This window comes from Bidens hawaiensis, unplaced genomic scaffold (assembly GCF_021521415.1).
Source record: "Bidens hawaiensis isolate Kalapana, Puna unplaced genomic scaffold, B.hawaiensis_p1.1 tig00041170_1, whole genome shotgun sequence".
In the NCBI taxonomy this organism is placed as follows: Eukaryota; Viridiplantae; Streptophyta; class Magnoliopsida; order Asterales; family Asteraceae; genus Bidens; species Bidens hawaiensis.
In genome coordinates, this window is record NW_027497284.1 from 6549 (window position 1) to 23638 (window position 17090).

Here is a 17090-nt window from a genome sequence, read left to right on the forward strand (position 1 = left end):
CATCTGATTTAATATTCAAAAAGATACAACCAGTTAGACCCTAAAATCTGCTTGCATCTTGTGTTTAGAATGATATTATCTTTAGGTACTGATATGGATGTGCACTATAGATATCTACTTCACATACATATAATATTTAATATGGTTGTTTTCTTATCTCCCAAATAATTGATGAATAAAGTGTTGATGAGGATCACTTTGTTGCAAAGCCCATTTTAGTGGAACCACTATGCCATTGATATAATAAACAAGTATTGGCCATTACAATATATCAAACTTATTTGATTTAATCTTCTTTACTTGTATACCAAGGAAGAAAAGGTTACAGATTAGTGCAACGACACTGAATAATTTACATATTCTTTACAGTAATCACACCCAACTAAAAGCTATAGGACTACTTACAACATACTTCCCACCCGACCATACCAAACGACCGAAACCAGTAGTCCCTGATTCCATAGAACTAGCAGTGAACGTCACCGTGTACACCTTTTTCTCGTTTTTCTCAGTAAACGTTAGCTCTGCTGGCTCAACTTTGATCTTCACCGCCCGTGTATCTGACCATATCCAAACCTTGTAAGTTCCAGGCGGGCCTACATTTGTCAAAGTTCTTGTGTACTTGACAGTATTAGCTGCACTGCTTCCGCCGCCTTCCCCTGAAGCCGTCATCAAGGGAACTGAAAATGATGGGTAGTTAAGATCTTCTACCCGGTATTTCTTTCCTGTTGTACACGTGGCACTTCCACCCGCAAACATTTTAATTACATTCGAACTGTAGTTTAATGCACAAAGGAAGTTTAGGTAATCTTCAGAAGAGGCGTCATATACAAGACCCGGATCAAGGGCTGAAACGGGGTCCACGTGTCCTGCACCGTGGTCAAACGGTGTTGACCGCATCCCGGTTGCAACATCCTTTAACGGTTCACCGGTTTTGTACGTGCTATATGCTGTGGTCATAAGTGCTGACTTTATAGCCGCGGGGCTCCATTCTGGGTGAGCTTCTTTGAGTAGCGCAGCTAGCCCGGTTACGTGGGGGCAGGACATCGACGTTCCCGACACGATGTTAAACTCTGCGCGCCGTGTGTCTTCGGTTAACCCGGTGGGACCGATTTTGCCTGTCCAACCAGCTAAGATATTAACTCCTGGTGCTATGAAGTCAGGTTTGAGTATTTCTGGTGTGACTGGGTTCGGACCTCGGGAACTGAATGCTGCAACTACCGGTGACGGTTGGATGCCTAATTCAGTTCCTCCGGATGTAATCGTGGCCGTTGGATTATGATCCGAGATGATGTATTTTATTATTTCATTACCGGCTCTTTGACCTACGGTGCTGCTCGGTATGAGATGGGTGTCAGCCACTAGTTCTTCACCGAACATGTCAGTGTTGGCTAATATCATCCCGACACCACCAGCCGCCTTCACCACCATCCCCTTTTGCACCCGGGAATTCAACCCGCGTTCACATATCACGATTTTCCCAGTAACACGCCCCCGTGGCAATGAGCCCGGTACACATAGACGGCCCGTTGTCGTGTTACTAACATTACCAGCAAACACAAGTGGAATCATTGAATCGGGTAACGGTTTTCCACTGTAAAGTGACACACCAGATAATTTCTTCCCGTTCCCGAGTGTAACATAAGCTGGGAAATCACGGTCTAGAGTTCCCGCTCCTACTGTAGCTATCCACGGGGCAACATTTGACAAGCTTTGAGGTGTGGGCCCACTATTGCCAGCAGAGCATGACACGAATATCTCGTGTGATACCGCTTTAAACGCTCCATAAGCCACAACATCATTCGGATAATCAGAAACCGAACCACCTATTGAGAGCGATAATACATTCACACCATCTGTAATTGCCTTCTCCATTGCAGCTAATATGTCACTACCAAAACACCCTCCAAGCCAGCACGCTTTATAAACCGCCAGCCTGGCATGTGGGGCCATCCCTTTTGCAAACCCAAAAAGACTTGCCCCAGTGACCGCAGACCCCGCTGCTGTAGTTGAAGTATGTGTCCCGTGTCCATCATCATCCCTCGGTGAATTCGATTCATAACTTTCATCAATTGGCCCGTAAGCGGCTTCATATGCGTTCGAAAAAGACCGTGCACCGATTAACTTCTTATTACAGCTCGTCAAGTTAAACCCCGTCCCACTCTCGCACTCGCCTTTCCACGAACCGTGAACCGGTCCAAAACCCGTATCGTCTAAGCTCTTACTTTCGGGCCACACACCCGTGTCCACTACTCCAACGATGACATCACCACCTGATCCCGACCCAGACAGTATGACGTATTTCTTTCTAGCCCGAGAAACTCAGGTGACCGAGTTGTATGAAGCTCGTATATCACCTCTTCTTGAACCGAAATTATTCCGGGCTGTTTTTCAAGTAAACCTGCTTCCTCAACTGTTAGCCTTGTGGAAAACCCGTGCATAACGTTGTCGTAAGTGTACAACATACGTGTGGACTTGGATACTGATCTCATAGACGTTTCGTACCATTCCACGTGGTCAGGAAACACGGATGGTTTAACGGTTTTGTCCATGTGAACAATATATGTTTTGTGGCGGCTAGCAGTAGCAAACCGCCAAGGTTACCGCCATCAGGACCATATTCTTTGGCTTCATGTTCTCAAAAGTGTTTTGGGTGTTTTTGAAACTAGTGGTGAGCATAAGAGATTAAGACTGGATGATTGTGATTATGAAATGATAATGGTATTAGCTGTAGTTAAGTGCTAATATATATATTGTGGGATGTGAATAATAATGCAATATAAGTTGTTATTATCATGGATTTGAAGTGAGTGGGCCAGGTGACTGGACTCCTAATCAATGGTGTGTGCTAAAAAGTCATCAAAAAGGAATCTACTACTTCATATGTGGTTAGCATAAGAGTGATGGCAACCCAATGAAATTACAAAATGTTTTAGTGTGCAATTAAATTTGCTGAAAACAACTTAAGTGGTTCACAACGTTTTAGTTCGATTTCATTGGGGTCAATGATAAATGTACTATTTGTAATTTTTGTTTTCAAATACTAAGATTGTTTATATATGTTGTCACGAGTAATTAATTGCATATAACTAAAAGATCGACATACCAGCTGTTTTACGATGTTTATACTAAGTTGGTGGCGTTTGATTTGTACTTTTAGGACAATTTAGGAATTTGTATGATGCAATATTAATGTTTACATGTGAAAACGTTAATTACCAGTGAATCGAGAAGTCTAGGGGTGAAACGAGTGACGAGCCACTTGAGAAAGTTGGTGTTTAAGATTAATGCAAAAGAAAAAGGAAGATCAGCTAGAGATATAGATTATAGAGATAATTAAAGAGCCTTGTTTATCATTTGTTTCAATTAGTTGAGCAGAATTAGGTTAGAGAATAAAGAGAGGGTTAAAGTCTGTATTATCGGCGCTCTTTGTCCATGGTCATAATTAGAAAAGAGTCGTGGGAGTTTTCACAAAATATTTGTGTGTTAATCGTGTGGGTATACGATTCTCGGCAAACAGAAATCTGTTTGGATATATTTGTGACTTACGGACGTAGAGGAGATACTCCGAATATGATAATTCAATTTAGGTATATATATATATATTTGTTTCTCTCTCTAATAATTGAGTGAAAAGGGTTTACGATGAGGAATCGACGTCTTTTTGAGGAAGCACTATGGGATTATAACCATAACAAAATATTTGAATTATTGCCCAACTTTTGCTTAAAATATGGGAACAAGATGAAAAAGAATTCCTAAAAAGAAAGAAAGTCATTTCCACCGAGTAATGGAAAGAAATTAAAAGTTTATAACCCAAAAGTTGTTACTTCAATCTTATCTTAGACGTTTTTTCACTGCATTTGAGTTTCAATATGTGATTCAACATAAACCTAATACGATTAACATGGGTTTGTGTTTAGCTTAAATGGGTTTTGGTTGTCTTCTGGGTCGAACTTACGAGCACATTTAGCTAAAAAGGTCCTATTGAGTCCATCCAATTATTTTGTAATAAATTCTAAAAGGTGTTTGATGTAAAAACTTAAATTGTACGAGTATTTTACGTCAAAATTTAGAAGGTTGAAGAGAAATAGGCGCCGCACTCGTAGTTTCTTTAATAGACATTTAGAGTAATGATATGCAAAATCAAAGTTAATAGCTTTTAGGTTAATACCCTATTCATGTTTTGGCTCGTGTTAAACACGTTGTTGGGTTTGTTATGTTCGTGTTGGGTAACCAACCAACCAACTGGTAAAACATCTCATTTTTTACCATGCATTTCGGCAAGAGATTATTTTCGTAACTCAAACCAATGATTTTCTTGTCACATAACAACGTTACTGTTGCTCTAGGGCATGACCCTTATTAAGCTCTAAGGCATGAGCCTTATTAATGTAACTTATATTAATTTAATAAGCTCTAAAGCATGACCCTTATTAATATTACTTATATTAATTTGTATTTATCATATTATTTGATGTTTTATTTAACCCACTACATGAATGCATTTTTCTCTTTCCAGGTGTAAATGAGATCGAATATTAGTTCTTTTAATGTTTTTCAATAATTGAATGTATATGGTGGCCGTCATTAGTTGTATATTAAAGTTTGATTAGAAATTAGTTTGGAGTATGAATGTGATGTATGAGGAGAGTATTAATATAATTAATAAACGGTGGAGCACACAAATTCTGTCATTCTTTTAATTTTTTTTTGTTTGGTTCTTTCTTTACACATCAACATCCATAATCACGTTATCAATTCCCTTGAGGTCAATTCTTCGTCACAACATGTCTCGTTCCCAAAATATGAATGAATAAATAAAAATACTTATATTATTTGTGCGGTCCGAACTCCTAGTTAAGATGATAGCAAATGAATTTTGTAGAAGTCATTCGCCTATGAGTTTTTGGCCTATCTACTAAAATAATTTTATGTCACCCCAAATTCCCAAAGTATGTTATTTTGTTTACACCATATTCTGTAAAAAAAGTTATCAAATACTTGGCAATTTTATAGATATCATTGCTAATCTTTTCTACTCTGTAATATAGAAGCACCGAACAATAAATAAATTTGTGTTTGTGGTTAATGTTGTTTGTTTTGTTTTGTTTTGTTTTTTTTTTTAAATTGATATAGAGAAAAGGCTAATGATTTATAATGTGGTTTGTAGCTTCCATAGTAAATTGATCTCAATAAAAAGGCAAACCCGGTTTCTTGCATGCAGAGGCTTTGGGTGTCGGGCCACTTGGATTTGATGTATGTATCCTTACCGTGCATTTTGCAAGTGGCGCAACGATGCCAACAAGTGTTTCAAACCTATAAGCAACAATGAAATCAGATAATTTTAATTTCTTAGTCTTACCTGTTAAAAGGTTGTATGTGTTATTGTATGTTATTAGATGAAACACATTATTATTAGGCCAAAGGCCTCTTTGCAACTAAAATAATAGTTATATTGACATATGAGTTTAGTAGAATAGTCACATTGTTAATTACCAAATAGCTTCAAGCTTTGTGGTGTCAGGCGTGTATAATATGGTATTTGGAAGCTTGAAAGTTCGATTCTACAGTGGTCAATGATGTAAATTTATGGGTAGGATTAGGGAGTGTATGAGTTAGCCGTGATAAAAATACCATTATTGATGAATATGCTCATGTTATGGCTTTAAGAGATAGCCTTTACTAAGTAATTATATTTTCATTTTTTATAACTACGTATTATTTTGAGTTCAATGTTACGAAAGATTAACACACCAATAAAGATTAAGAAGTTTATAGCATGTTACCTATTTTAAGAGCAAGGCCCTACCCGTAATCGGCTAAACGCTTACGTGGTAAGCATAACCGGCTAAACGGTTATACTTCTAAATTGTGTTTTTGGTTATTTTAAGTTTATTTAGTTCATTGATTCGATATTTAGTTGCTTCAGTTAAATGTCATGTAACGCTCATGGTCCGAACAACTCCATTAATGCGATAATTCGTTAATTAGTTGGGTCAGTTAAATACCATGTACACGCTCACGGGCTGAATAACTCAATTGTTTATTACTCGATATTTGAATTGGGCCAACAAATTGCCATGGAACGTTCATGGGAGTCCAATTCACAAACTTTATGTTGCTTTAACAAGTTGGACCATTCAAATTGTCATGGAAAGCTCATGGAAGGCCAACTCGTTTAATGTGTTTGGTTATCTTATTCTTGGAAAATTTTATAAACAATGTTCATTTACTTAAATGCTTCAAACACATACATATTATTTTCAATCTCGACTCATCCTCGAGTCTTCACTAGCACTAATTCATATACATACATACACATCCCTATTATTTCATATAAATTCATTCCTACAACTCACCTGTCATCTTATACGTTTTCATTGTTGATTCTCGTAGAATGTCTTCTCAACCTCATCGTCGTAATCGCCGTCATTCGTCGACCCTCATGATCGCCGTATGGCTGCTAGAATCACTAGGGAGTTCACTGCTGCTTTACCCGAGGTCGTGGCGCAATTGCAAAATATCCACTCCAATGAATCTGCTACTTTAGCTACTGATGTGTGGTAAAACACACATACTTTCCGCATCTTTTATCTATCGTTTTATATTACATTTAATGTAATTTAACTTATTTTATCTAGGTTTTACATAGTTTTAATTAGCTTGTAGGCTAAGGGTTAAAGAATGAAGAAACCGGACTTTTCGAGGAGCTTACGGGCCTTTTGCGCATACGATTTCAAGACAAAGCTCAAAGCCCGACCCATTTACATCATGGACAAGCCCAAGTCTTACACTAATTATAATATAAAAAAAATAAACCCTAAGCAGCCCCAGGGACCACCGATCGCAATTCAGCAGCAAGAAAAAAAAGAGAAAAAGTTTTAGTGGCTAGGGTTTGGAGCTTGTGAAGGCTAAGGAAGAAGGAGTGAAGAACAAGTGTTCGGGAAGGCTTTTCATCAGTTTTTACAGCCAAGTGCAGCCAAGGATCACTACATATCCTTTCATTATTAACATTGTTCATCATCTTTCTTATTCTTGCTTAATTGTTAACTAGTTTTGCAATTACTTGAATGATTGAAGTGTTTATGATTAGTATTGATAGTTAATGATTTTGAGATGATTGGAATGAGTTATTTGGTGATTTTATTGATTAATAGCTGCTGTCCAAAAATGATTAGAGGCTAAACTTGTTGGTTCTACATAGGAATGATGATTGTTGTTAGTGTTTGATGAGTTTATTGGATTGTTTGATTGATAGACTTGAATTGTTATGGTAAAGTTTGATTTAGACATGAAATAGGTTGTGTTTAATGGCTGGAAATTTTGGTAATTCAGTGCTTAAACTCCTTGCGTTGGTTGATTAGTTTTGTATTGATTGATCGGTGCTTGTTTGATTCTAGACTTTGTGTTTAGGGTTTGTTTGCGGTAGGTACAACCGTAGGGTTTTGTTGCATGATTTATTGGTTAAAGTACAGCGGTTAGACACCTTTTTAGAGACCGAGAGCGTCTCATTGCCTTTGCATGCTAGAATAATAATTGTGCAAGAGCGAGTTCGTTTCTTGTCCGGTTTAGGTGTTTTGAGCGACTAGTTGATCTATTTGGTTTAAGTTAAATTGTTCCTCTATCCTTGGTTGTGTAGTATTCATTACTATTAGGGTCGAGTGTCGGTGAGACCGAGAGGTGAGTCAACAATAGAACACGTTAATAATTGTTTTTCCGGTTTGCTCGTTTTAGCCGATTAAGAGTAGTTAAGGTTTGTTAAGTGAGACCGAGAGGTAATCCAGTGAGCCTGAGCGATCCTTAGTCGTGTCATCTTTAGGAACCGGTGTTTTGATATCATCCAATCCATTTGCTTGTTAGACCTACAATTTGATTCAAACCTAGGTAGACGTTTTTCTCCATCTAAAGTCAACACAGTCAGTTTTTCGTTAAGTTTTCTATTTTTGGTAACTTTTTTCAGTCAGTCCAGTTAGTCTAGTTAAATTATTAAAAATCAAAATCAATTAAATATTATTCTTGGGTAGGTCATTTCTAGGGTTAGCGATCATTAGCGTTAATACGTGTCTTCGTGTTCGATACTCGGACTTCCTAGGTCTATACTACTTGCGACCGGTACACTTGCCGGTTGTGTGTGGTTTTAGGATTTTCGTTTTAAAATTAAAGCTTAGTTGTGAGAGTCATTCATTGTTATAGACATATCATCCGACGCATATCAAGTTTTTGGCGCCGTTGCTGGGGACACGGTTTTTAGGCGTTTTGAGAACGACTCGAGTTAGGATTTACCTTGTGTGCTACTTGTAATTATTTTTGTTTTGCTTTGCTTATTTGTTAGAATAGTTTGGCTACTTTTATTGATTTTTATAGTTGTATGCGACAGACTTGATCTCGTGGACCACCCGACACTGAAGGATTTCCTAAGCCAGAGAGAGAGTTTCGTGAGAGACGTCGCACCGTTTCACCATCGTGCACTTCTTCATCCGTTGGTAGTCGATCCTCTTCTCCTACGATTTCCGACTTCGACGATATGGATAGAATTATGGCTGAACCGAGGAGGACGGTTGCAGACCGGGCCCGTCCGGCCAATGCTGGCGCGAGATCCAGCATCGCACCACTCACTATTGGAGTTACTACAAACTGGCAGATTCCGTCGAACATTCTGAATACCATTTCTCATTCTGCTCAGTTTCACGGGTTGCTTAACGAAAACCCGTATTCTCATCTTACTCGCATCGTGCGTATCTGCGACACTTTCCATCTTGCCAGCGTATCCAAAGACGCCGTTAAGCTCCGCGTCTTTCCGTTTTCACTCGTTGATCATGCGAGTCTGTGGCTCGAGTCCCTCCCACAGGGCTCTATAGCTACTTGGGCTGCCATGCAGGCCCAATTTATTGAGAAATACGATCCTCCGGCTAAGGCCGCTCGTTTGCGTAACCAGATTCATTCTCATAAGGAAACTTAGACGGACTCCTTACGAAGAACTAAATCTAGTAATCCTGATTAACAAAGACCTACCAATAACCTAGCACCTTACAGCTATTTTGGTTAGCAGAACACTTAGGTTTATTTAATTATTAATTATTATTCCTATGATCTTATTCGAAATCAACCATAAAATAGTAAAAAACACAAAGTAGATGACCTAATAGCAACCTATCATAATGACAAACAATAATCAAGGCAACCATGGAATAATAAAACTCAACAAACAATCCTAAGCACACATATGCATTAATTTAATATAATTAAACCTTTTACTAGTTCATAAAACCATAACGATAAATAAATCCCAACTCAAAATCAAACATCAACAAAGGTTCATCATAAGCCTAGGCAGTCTATAAAGTTTAGCATAGCATGGAAAAATCAAACAAAATAATAATAAAGGAATTCATGGTGAAAAATAAAGGAAACGAAAGATTAAAGGCGATAAAACCCGTGGTCTTCATCCTTGATCAATATGCTCGCCACCGTATGATTCCAAGCCTCTAAAACCTCCAAACGATCTCCTCTTGAGCTCTCAAAATCGTATGGCTCTTCAGGTTACTCAGGTTATGCTTAAGGGTGAGTTTAGGGGTCATTAAATAGGCAACATGAGTCCAAAAATACGAAAGTCGGTTAACGAAAGCTGGAAGATTATGGAACGGCACATATGTTTTTTTCATTTTAGTTTTTTATTTAAAAAAAAAGTTTTGAAAAATGTCTCTTGATTTTGTTTCTTTTTGCGTATAAATGGGAGATGAGGATACTTATCGGGAATCGGTTTTTCAAAGTACTAATAATAAGATATAATTAAAGAACACACACTTAACTTGGGATGTGTCGGTAGGCTCAGCCTTGATAATGAAATGGCAGTTTGATAGTTGGTTTTTTAAACGATAAAGATGATTTTTAGTGGGAAACATGTTGAGTCTGTATAAAATACGAGATGAAAGGTTTGCCATACTCAAGCCTCATTTTTAGTTCGATTGTAGAAAATTAAAAATTTTAAAGAAATCTGAATACGCTATCATACGATGCTTGGGTAGGTTTAAACGTTAAAGTATACCGTGTAGCCTGTGATATAAACTTAAATCTTGCACTTCTAGTTTTAGTGGTTAACACTTCATAGGCGTATGGTTTTATAGCCTTAAATCTTGTATTGATAGGATGCCTCGGGTTCGGAGACCCCGGGTCGTTTTACGGTTGTTCATCTGGGTATCTTCGGATATTTAAATCATAAAAGCTTTTAAGCATAAACCCGTAGTTTACTGCAATCATTACACTCACATCAATTACAGTGAAGTAAAATCTTGATGATCCAGTGATCATCCCGCTGTTAGTCATACGTGGTCCTCTTACTTGCGTCCCATACCAATAAGAACAGGATCAACTAGAGACACGACTTATGTAAACCGACAGATGGAAACTTGTAAAATCACGTGTGGTAATGGATACGGGGTATTGCTTGATAACGGGGGTATGTCATGTAGTGGGGAACACTAGCTAGTTAGTTGAATAATTGAACCTTAATCGTATCTAATGGCTGCTTGGTATACTTTGATGTTTAAATTTAGGTGGATAAACAATATCCTTGATCGTCTTAGCTATTCATGAAAAATGTGCAACAATGTTTTAATCTGCTATCTATGAGGTTTAAGTCAAGTTGAGGTGGTTTGATCCGGTAAAATCTAAAATAAAACGGGTCTTTACTGTGGGTTCCACTAGATTATATACAAAATAATAATAATAATAATAGTTGGATCTTACTTGTCCCGGTAAAGACAAAGGCATGGGTTTAAGTGGACAACAATATCGGTGATCGCAGTTTTTGCGTTGTTCTAAATTTTAAGATAACCTTTATGTTTTTAAGACTGTATTTCTCCGATTCTGATCCCATTGCAACTAGACTTTTTCAGGAACGAAAAAAGGATAAATGTGGGGATATTTGATGTGGTCTAAATTATATAAGTATATTTCTCACACTTCTGAATTATTTTTTTGAATTTCGTATATATATATTATTTCCTCTAATTGGCTCATATTTAGATTTTTAAAGTTTTAAAGATACATTGTGCTTAAACGGTTTAATCGTTTATTTATTCCTTTGGTTATAATTTTATATTATTATTGAATACTTAAACAAAATCCCATGATATGGAGTTATAAATAAGGTTACGTTTACAATAAATAAATAAGTGTAACATGTGAGGATAGCATATTGTAAATGTCATTATTATAAAGACTATTATTTTGTGTCATGTTAGTTGAAGGAATAAGAAGAATAATAATTCTATATTTGTAATAGATTGAAGTCTTGAGAATTATTCATTCCTTTATAATAAACTGCATATAATCTTTTACTGACTATAATTTATTGTTATTATTTGTGTCACGTGAGTTGGATGTAAGGAGGAGAAGTCAATAAAGGAAAACTAAAATGGGCTTGGGCTGCATATCAAACGTGTCGGCAATTTTGATTTATAAATAGGGAAGTCGGTTTTGTTGAGAAGGAGGATAAAAAGAAATCCCACGGAAGCATAAAAAAAAACCCACGGACGAAATATAGAAGAATATATTTTTCAAGAGGGCAGTAGAAAAGCAAGGAGAAAAAGAGAAAGAAAGACATTGGTTCGAGTAGTAGGCGTTTGGGTTCAACACATATTCATCCAAACATCCTTATTATTTGGTTTGAATTTTTTGTGTTCGTTATGAATTCATTTTTTGAACTTATTTATTATCTTTTGTTCTTGAGTATGGTTGTTTGCTAAACTCTTAGACTGCCTAGGCTTATGATGAACCTACTTTGATGTTTTGATTTGACTTGGGATTATTTATTGTTATGGTTTTTATGGTTTAGTAAAAGATTTATTTATATTAAATTGATGCATATGGATGCTTAGGATTGTTTGATGAGTTTTATTCCATAGTTTCCTTGATTATTGTTTGTCATATGATAGTTTGCTATTAGATCAATTACTTTGTGTTCTTGATTATTTTATGATTGATGTTATGATAAGATCATAGGAATAATATTGTCAAATAAACCTAAGCTGCTAACTTAAAATCTGTAAAGTGCTAGGTTATTGATAGATCTTTATTATTTAATCTTGCTAGATTTAGTTCTTCGTAAGGAGTCCGTCTAGGGTTGATTATTTGTTATTGTCTATTAAATCAATTAAATATTTTGAATTGCCTTTGATTTTCGCGCTGTAAGGTAAAATTTCGTATAAAGGAACTAAATCATAATTAATTAGGTGACCGTAAGGGAACTTGATTTTTAATACCGGTGTGCGTTAAAATTTATTAGAAACCCATAGGTGTATTCTTGAGAAGGGTCAGGGGTCCTGTTCGGGTTTTCTTTTAAGTGTCTATTTTACGATCCCTGTCCATAACTAAATATTTTCCCGGTTAATTCATAACTGAAATTCAGGGGATTCTAGCCTAGGTAGTTTTCTCATCATCATCTTATTTAAATATCAAAATTTTGCTTTTGTCTAATTTACTGGTTTTCTTAATTTAGTTTTTATTAATAGTCTTAAATTAGTATTTTAAATAAACCCCCCCCCCAAACAAATATAAATTAATAAGTCGTGTTTGTAGTCGAGTCTAATTAGCTAATAAACGTAATTTAGAGAGTCTCGTGGGTTCGATATCCGGACTTACTTAGCTTTACTAGGGTCGATCGGTTCACTTGCCGATTAGTAGTTTAGTCGAGTTTTAGAGAGTCTAGAGTATTACTTAGTGTTTATTTTTAATTAATTTAGTTAATAATTATTAAACTACTTTTAGCACATCAACAATCGTCTTGGACAGAACTAGATAGGACCTGAATTTATCGAACGCAAACACCACAGCTAAAAGCTCTTTCTCGGTGGTGGTGTAACTCTCCTGTGCATCATTCAAGGTCCGACTAGCATAGTACATCAGATGGAAGTGTTTATCCTTCTGCTGTCCAAGAACCGCTCCAACTGCGAAGTATCTCGCATCACACATCAACTCAAAAGGAAGTGACCAGTCGGGAGCAATCATGATCGGGGCGTTAACGAGTTTGTCTTTTAAAAGATCAAACGCCTCGATACACTGCTCAGAAAACACAAACGGGGCATCCTTCTCCAGAAGTTTGGTCATGGGTCTCGCAATTTTGGAAAAATATTTAATGAACTAACGGTAGAACCCGGCGTGACCCAAGAAACTCTGGATGGATCTCACAGAAGTGGGTGGGGGAAGATTAGAAATGGTCTCGACCTTCGATTGGTCGACCTCTATCCCCGCACTCAAAATACGATGCCCCAAAACGATGCCTTCGCGTACCATGAAGTGACACTTCTCCCAGTTAAGGACTAGGTTGGTGTCAACGCATCGGGCCATCATCCTCTCAAGGTTGGAGAGACAATGATCAAAAGAGCTCCCAAACACAGAAAAATTGTCCATGAACACCTCCATGGAGTCCTCGATCATGTCATGAAATATAGCCACCATGCACCTCTGAAATGTGGCTGGAGCGTTACACAGTCCGAACGGCATACGTCTATAGGCAAACGTTCCGTATGGGCAGGTAAACGTGGTTTTCTCCTGGTCATCGAGAGCAATCGGAATCTGAAAGTACCCGGAGAAACCATCCAAGAAGCAGTAGTACTGCTGACCTGCCAGACGCTCCAACATCTGATCAATGAAAGGTAAAGGAAAGTGGTATTTCCTCGTGGCATCATTCAGTCTGCGGTAATCAATGCAGACTCTCCAATCGGTCACAGTCCTAGTGGGAATGAGCTCGTTTCTCTCATTGGTGACGACAGTCATGCCATCATTTTTAGGAACCACTTGGACTGGACTAACACACGAACTATCAGAAATGGGGAAAATGATCCTCGTATCAAGGAGTTTGATAATCTCCTTCTTCACCACCTCTGCATCTTCGGATTAAGCCGCCGCTGCGGCTGAACGACATTCCTGAAATTATCCTCCATGAGGATTTTATGAGTGCAGAACGAAGGGTTGATACCCTTAATGTTGATAATCTTCCATGCAATGGCCTCCTTGTGCTCTCTCAGCACCCTCATGTAACATCCTAAAATTTTAATGTTGAATAAAGGAAGTTATGTTTAGTGATTTCGCGTGATTAATTAATATCGGGTAAGGAGCGGACCATGGACTTGGATTAATTGAGATGGGTTAAACGAGAATGGGCCTTAGATCCATGGGATTTCAGGGATATAAATATCCCCTAAACCCAAAAATATCTTCCATTTCCACCTATTCCAAACACACTCCAAAAACACACTACACCACAACTTCGCCGGCGGCCGGAACCGGGCAGATCCGAGGAGAGGAACGGGCAGATCCGAGAGAGAGAGAGAGCGATTAGTTGTGTTAACAAGTTAAACGAGATCCAAACAAGCTCAAAAAGGTATGATTCTTGATCTTTGAAGTTTAAAGATCTAAGTTTTATATTGTAGATACGACCGAAAATGGTCGGGAACGTAGTGGGTGATGTCGAACCATAGCAAGGGTGTTAAAATCGCCCAAAAATGCTGGACAGAAACCGAACAGCGGCTGATCTGGGCAACTTCGCCTTCAAAGCGATGAACTTCGCCTGCAAGCTAAGTTCGCCTGATGAACTTCGCCTGCAAGCTAAGTTCGCCTGATGGCAAGTTCGCTGTAAAGTTAAGTTCGCCTAACTGGTAACTTCGCCTGAGGCCAAGTTCGCCTGATGACAACTTCGCCTGAAGCCAAGTTCGCCTGCTGGCAACTTCGCTGTAAAGCTAAGTTCGCTTAGCTGGTAACTTCGCCTAAAGCTAAGTTCGCCTAAGGTTTAACTTCGCCTGCAAGCTAAGTTCGCCTGATGGCAACTTCGCTGTAAATCTAAGTTCACCTAGCTGGTAACTTCGCCTAAAGCTAAGTTCGCCTAAAGTTTAACTTCGCCTAAAGCCGAGTTCGATTAGGAAATAAATTAAAAGCGATAAGTAAAAGTAAGCTAATACTAGGCCACCAGATTAGATCAGGCGAGTATTGATACGTGTAACTTGTACAGTCAGCCGAGCTCAGTTAAAGAAGGGATTTACAGCTATCAGAAGAAAGAAGCAGAGTTCAGGTGAGTTTCTAGCCCCATTCCTTGTTATGTTTTCGGGGCTGTGTGCATACTCGATGTGTTGTTAATACATTTATCCTAAGTGATAAGTGTATGTCATATGTGATATGTGTGATAGATATGAATGATTGTTTGTCGGTACGCGAACGATCTTCGGATATTGCGCGTACTGTCAGGTTAAAAATAAAGGTACGAATATTATATATCGAAGATGTATGAATATTTCAAATGAATACTTGTCGGGGCTGTGAACGATCTTCGGATATTGCACGTAACGACAAGGGGTATGGTTGTTAAATGAATGAGGTAAAGAATGCCTAGAGTGTTCTTATGTTATAATGTAAGTATGTGTATATAGGTACACGAATGGCTTGTGAGTTCTACGTTCGACATAGTAAGTTAGGATGGCAAATCCCTCTAGCTTCTGTCGGACATAGACTCGGCTGGTGATGGCGTAGTTAAGGACTGCGAGCCTTATACGTGAAGTAGATGATATATGTAAACGTAGATAAGGACTGCGAACCTTATACGTAATGTAGATAGGCGTCAGCATAGGAAAGGACTGTGAACCTTATACGTGCTGTATTTGTAGCATAGGGGAGGACTGCGAACCTCGTACGTGCTATGAATTAGGTTGCAACATAGGGAAGGACTGCGAACCTTGTACGTGTTGTGGATGTATTTCAGCATAGGAAAGGACTGTGAACCTTATACGTGCTGATTTTGTAGCATAGGGGAGGACTGCGAACCTCGTACGTGCTATGAATTAGGTTGCAACATAGGGAAGGACTGCGAACCTTGTACGTGTTGTGGATGTACTATGGTATAGGGAAGGACCGCGATCCTTGTACGTACCATAAATGGTGAACATAGGTAAGGACTGCGAACCTTGTACGTGTTCACGACCTTGAGTACAGGTATAGACGGTGAACTATAAACGTACTCTCGGTAGACTGAGGTTAGTGATTGTAGATATGTATGTATGTATGGTAGCAAGTATGTATGTAGAACAGAAGGGTAACTAGTGAAGTATGGATATGTATCTACGGATATGTGTGTATATGTATGTATTGTATGGCGTTCGATTAACTAGAACTCACTCAGCGTAGCTGACTTTTAGTATGCACACAGGTGAGCTGATTATAGAGTTAGCATGAGGATGACACACGGCATGGATTGAACGGCTGGCATCTGAAGAAAGAAGTAAAGATGTTTTAAATATAAAGTTTTGTGTTATGGTATCAAAGAAAAGATTTAATGTTTTGTAACAAATGATTGATGTTTTATATTCCGCGAAAAGTTTTAATAAACTCTGATTTGAAGAACTGTGTTTATGAGTAAATCCGACGCTAAAGTAGGGTCACCGGGTTCGGGGCCTTACACCTCAACAACTTCTCTCTCTCGACCTCCATCAACGCAGACGCAATAATAACCAGCAGCTTCCTCTCCTCGTCCAAAAACGTGTACTCCAAATGGGCGGGCAAATCCTTAAACTCTAAGGAAGGAGGGGGACTCTCGATGGAAGGTCGGTCCATTGGATCGTCTCGTACGATCTCAGCAGACACTTCAGATTCAGAGGCATGTGACTCGGTGTTATCATCCGTCGACTGACTGGTCATGGCAACCATCTAAACCTCCGGAATGTCCCTATCGAGAATCTGAGTGTCGGAGGCAGATCCTCCACATATCTCACTGAAAAACTCCCCAGCATGTTCCATGACGGTATCAATGAAGTACAAGGAGTTATTAGCAGACTTGGGGTGTTTAAGTGACCGTCGAACGTCAAAGGTGACGTTCTCATCCCCAACTCTCAAGATCAACTTACCGTCGCAGACTTCGATCAACGCTTTTGCAGTGGCAAGGAATGGTCGGCCTAAGATAAGCGGTACACTATCATCATCGTTCATGTCCAGAATAAAAAAGTCCACCGGGAAGATGAACTTGTCGACACGAACAAGCATGTTCTCGACCACCCCTCGAGGGTATTTCACAGAACGATCAGCAAGTTGGATACTCATCCTGG

General features: G+C 38.5%; 1 pseudogene; it reads right to left on the reverse strand.

The window, feature by feature from the left end:
• Positions 1-352: 352 nt before the first annotated feature.
• LOC143592732 (subtilisin-like protease SBT1.7 pseudogene) lies at positions 353-2634 on the reverse strand (annotated as a pseudogene).
• Between the last annotated feature and the right edge of the window lie 14456 nt (positions 2635-17090).